Consider the following 5,251-nt stretch of genomic DNA (forward strand, 5'->3'; position numbering starts at 1 on the left):
CTCCATAAATATTTAGTCTCTAAAAATTAAACTTGTTTTTGTTTTAAAATTCTTTGAATTTTAGTTATATACATTTTGATCCTTTCAAAAACAAAAATTTCAGTTTGATCTTCCTAAATTTTTGTTGTTTTTATTTTAGTCCTTTTAAGTTTTGGTTCTTATAATTTTATAGCTTTTCTATTTTGGTCCCTATAAATCTTTAGCTTTTCTCTATTAGATTTAAGGGTTAGTCTAAGATCAAAGATGAATGACACAAAAAAAAAGAGATAAAATTGAATTATATTTTGAAAGGAATAAATAAAAAATTCTCTATTTTTTAAAACTAAAAATTTATTTAAATTTTTTTATTTGTATTTTAATTTTTTAAAACTAATGTCAGATCTTGCAAGCCTGGGTATTTTTCGACATCACGCTATATTCTTTTCAAAGTGAAAACAATCAGTAACACAAGTTTTTCAACACATTTCGATGTCTGTGGCCCGTCATTGACTCACAAGTCTTCTTTGACAACAATGAGCGTACGTTGTGTTGTCTTGGTATTATTACTCTACGAACCATCTAACACTAACATTGACTTTTGCAACTTCCTTTCGCCCCCCTTCCTAAATCACTTCATTTATTTTATGGCTATCCTCTTCCTCCGTGTAATAAAAAACGCTTTTATTCACACAAAAACTCGTCTTCCTCAACCTTCTACTTCTACTAGTGGTAGAGGCCATATCGTGGTTGCAAACGTAATTTAGAAGTCATTGCTTCCATAGCATCTAAATGTTATTCATTTGGTTCTTATTATTCTCCTACATGGTTACAACTTCAACTTCACTAGACAGTTTAGCAATGGGTCAATCTATCAGAGAAGGTGATACTTTGGTTTCAGCAGGTGGAATTATTGAAGTGGGTTTCTTCAGTCCAGGAAATTCAACAAGAAGATACTTGGGTATATGGTACACAAATGTTTCCCCTTTCACTGTGGTTTGGGTGGCTAACCGAAACACACCTCTTGAGAATAAATCAGGAGTTCTCAAACTCAACGAAAGAGGGATTCTTGTGCTTCTCAACGGCACAAACAACACCATTTGGAAATCCAATATATCCACCAAAGCAGTGAATAAGAATAATCCAATTGCTCGTCCATTAGATACGGGTAATTTTGTAGTCAGAAATGGAGAAGGAACTAACGATGACAATATCTTGTGGTAGAGTTTTGATTATCCTGGTGACACAACGCTGCCGGGAATGAGACTTGGATGGAACTTGGAGACTGGTCTAGAAAGAACTATATCTTCTTGGAAAAGTGTTGATGATCCTTCTGTGGGAGAATATTCTGGAAAAATAGTTCTCAGAGGGTACCCTCAATCGTTTGAATTCCAGGGAACTCGTATAATAACTAGAGCAGGGTCATGGAATGGCTTGTCTACTGTTGGAAATACGGGTCCATCTCGTGAAACGACGCAAAAATTTGTGTTGAATGAAAAAGAGGTGTATTATGAGTACGGGCTTCGTGATAGCTCGGTCTTCTGTGTAGTTACACTGATCCCTTCGGGCAAAGTGCAGACTTGGTATTGGACAACTCAAAGTAGAAACCGGCAACTCGTCTCAACTGGGGACAGAGATCCATGCGATCAATATGCTTTTTGTGGTGCAAATGGTGTATGCAACTATGAAGGTAACATTCCAAATTGTGAATGCATTAGAGGGTATGCTCCCAAGTCTACTGATCAGTGGAATATAGAAATTTGGTCCAATGGATGTGTTCCAAGGAATAAATCAAATTGCAAAAACAGTTACACAGATGGCTTCTTGAAGTACACCAACATGAAAATACCAGACACATCTTCATCAACGTACAATACAACCATGAACCTTGAAGAGTGTAAGAATTCGTGTATTAAAAACTGTTCTTGTACAGCATATGCAAGTTTAGATATTCGAGATGGAGGAAGTGGGTGTCTGCTTTGGTTTAATAATCTAGTTTACATGAGGAAATTCTCTCAATGGGGACAAGACTTGTATATCAGAGTCCCTGCTTCAGAATTAAGTACGTGTTTATTTTCATTTTGTTTTTTGCCTTTGATTTGCTTTCTATTATTATGGCTTGAAATCTCATGCTCAAGACAATCATCAAAAGGAAGATCTACGGGTTGTAATATTTTGCTCACTGAAAAGAAAGTTATTAGTAATGCATGCTGTATATCAGATGGCAATTACTTTTCTAAATTAAATATTGTTTTTTCTACCTCACTCGATCTAAAGAGATTAGAGTCACTTTCTCAGCTTTAATCCATAGCTGTTGTTCTTAAAGTTGGTGACTGATCATGCTCTGTTTCTTGTAGATCATGCTGGCCATGGAAACATGAAGAAAAAGATAGTAGAAATCACAGTTGGGGTGATTATTTTCGGATTAGTCATAAGTGCATGCATATTCATGATAAAAAATCCAGGTACGTACATAGATGTAATTCACTATCGAATACAGCTATTAGGAACAAGAAAAGAAGAAAACAAAATCTATGCATATTAGTATTATATGTTAGTGTTTAAATATTGTTATTTTCCAACCAATCAGGGGCAGCAAGAAAACTTATCAGCAAGCATTACAAAATTAAACAGAAAAAAGAAGATGTTGAGTTGCCAACTTTCAATTTGTCAGTCTTAGCTAATGCTACTGAAAACTTTTCAATCAGAAACAACTTGGAGAAGGTGGCTTTGGACCAGTTTATAAGGTGATAAAGAAATCTGACATACAGAACCTCTATGCTTTAAAACTTTCTTACTTTAGCAGATGATTTTTTCCAGGGCACACTGATAGATGGACAAGAGTTAGCAGTGAAAAGGCTTTCAAAGAAATCAGGACAAGGGTTAGAAGAGTTCAAAAATGAAGTAGCATTGATTGCAAAACTTCAGCATCGTAATCTTGTAAAGCTTCTTGGTTGTTGCATCGAAGGGGAAGAAAAAATATTAATTTATGAATACATGGCGAACAAAAGCTTGGACAAGTTTGTTTTTGGTTGGACCCATATGATTTATTCTACGCATCTATGTATTTAATTTCCTATCTGTCGCATATGATTTGATGGAGGCTGCAACTGCTATGCTAAATGCATGTCTCTTTTTTATTAGATGAGTCCAAAAGGAATTTGCTAGATTGGGATAAGCGTTTCAACATTATTAGTGGCATAGCTCGAGGACTTTTATATCTTCATCAAGACTCTAGGCTGAGGATTGTTCACAGAGATCTTAAAACTAGCAACATTTTACTAGACGCAAATTTGGATCCCAAAATATCAGACTTTGGCTTGGCTCGATTATTTGTAGGAGATCAAGTTGAGGCAAACACAAATAGGGTGGCTGGAACATAGTTAGTTTCTATTTGAATTTGATTCTTTAATATTGTGTTGTCAATTTCTATTTATTTAACAATGAAAAAATTATTTTCAGCGGTTACATACCTCCGGAATATGCTGCACGTGGACATTTCTCAATGAAATCAGATGTCTTTGGCTATGGTGTGATAGTACTAGAGATCGTGAGTGGGAAGAAAAACAGAGAATTTTCAGACCCAGAAAACAACAATAATCTTCTTAGCCATGTAAGCATAGTGAATTAACAATGACGCTACTTAGTATAAATTTAATCATTTCCAATTCCAACCTACTAATTTAATTCTCACCATCTCAGTCATGGAGATTATGGACTGAAGAGAGGACAATGGAACTACTTGATGAAGTGTTAGAAAAACAATGTGTATCCTCAGAAGTCATACGATGCATACAAGTCGGCCTACTATGCGTGCAACAAAGACCAGAAGATAGGCCAAACATGTCATCTGTTGTTTTAATGTTGAATGGTGATAAGTTACTGCCAAAGCCAAAGGTTCCTGGTTTTTACACCGAGATAGATGTTACATCTGAAGCAAATTCTCCATCGGAAAATCACAAATTATGCTCAGTTAATGAACTGTCCATCACATCGTTAGGTGCAAGATAGAAAAGGGATGCAAGAAAATGTTAAGGCTTAACCTTCTAATGTGTGACATACCAGTAATTTGATTATACATAACTAGTGAAAGTGCTGTTCTGAGATCCCGCTTAACATTGTTTCATGAATCCAAACAAATGTATTAGATAAGCATACTATCAAGACAATAACAATTGTTAATTATATTATGATGAGCCATAGACTTTTTGATGTCTCAAGTAATTCTGTTTTGTTACAATGTAGTAATGCTCAAGCACTTTAAATAACTAGTTCAGCTCTTCCTAATTATTTTTAATATTTTTAGTTTTTATTAGCATCATATATGAATCAAAATGTTAATATATCTGCTGCAGAGACACCGTGATACCAGAGGATCCAAGTGCGTGAAGAAATGTGTATACAACTAGGCATTAGTTTCACCCACCTGAGACCTTAGATAATATTCACTCACAGGAAACAATTACAAGGGGTATAACGATAGACAAAGCCAACATCCTATAATCTGATAAAAGCCACAAACAAACTTTTTGTCGTTACAAATTATATATGCATGTCATCCATCTGTAAAATCTATCCATGTAATTTAAATTCGTTTGCCTTAACATTAAAATGATCGAAAGATAAAAATTACACTCTAATTTAGAAAAAAAAAAGAAAAAAAAGCTTCATGTCTTTGCTCTTCTAGTTCCGTCACGCTCAAATTAAGCATGAAAACCTCCTCTAAACATATCCGTAAACCATCCGAACCCATCAATACCACTGCCATGACCTCTTCACACACCTTATCTCACTTCTACGGACACACCTAAAACATGTTTGGGTAAATTTCTCGGAGACATTTTCATAAGATAAAAATAAAAAAAATAAAATAAGTTTTTTCATAAATTGAAATTAACTTAATATATAAATTAATTTGTAAAACTTTTCTCTTATTAGTTTTTTTCAGAATCTTTATTTTTAACTCATACATAAATTAATGTTAACTTATGAGAAAATTTATTTCAATTCTTTTTTGTAATTAGAATTGTAAGTGAATTGGTGAAAGTAAACATTCTTACACCATAATTGCTTAAACAAAAAATCTCAATTTAGCACTAAACCTCATTCTATTAGTATTTAGCGCTCAATAAGTTTTTTTCTCATAAACCGTAGGATGCAAGCTCTTTATACCATTATTAGAAATATTTTGTGAGAAATATAAAAAAATTGGATCTTATAGACAAATTGAAATTAAAATTAGAGATAACAAATTGCCATTAAAATTCATAGCAGA

General features: G+C 33.8%; 1 pseudogene across 1 annotated transcript; it reads left to right on the top strand.

Annotated features, from left to right (window-relative positions):
- Positions 1–563: 563 nt before the first annotated feature.
- On the top strand, positions 564–4,244 carry LOC145950633 (G-type lectin S-receptor-like serine/threonine-protein kinase SD1-1; annotated as a pseudogene). The gene is made up of 7 exons (XR_014428433.1): positions 564–2,038; positions 2,334–2,441; positions 2,567–2,723; positions 2,797–3,007; positions 3,121–3,358; positions 3,439–3,589; positions 3,679–4,244. The product of XR_014428433.1 is annotated as a G-type lectin S-receptor-like serine/threonine-protein kinase SD1-1 (transcript).
- The last annotated feature ends 1,007 nt before the right edge of the window (positions 4,245–5,251 follow it).

Source organism: Cajanus cajan, chromosome 8 (assembly GCF_000230855.2).
Source record: "Cajanus cajan strain Asha chromosome 8, NIPB_CcT2T_4, whole genome shotgun sequence".
In the NCBI taxonomy this organism is placed as follows: domain Eukaryota; kingdom Viridiplantae; phylum Streptophyta; class Magnoliopsida; order Fabales; family Fabaceae; genus Cajanus; species Cajanus cajan.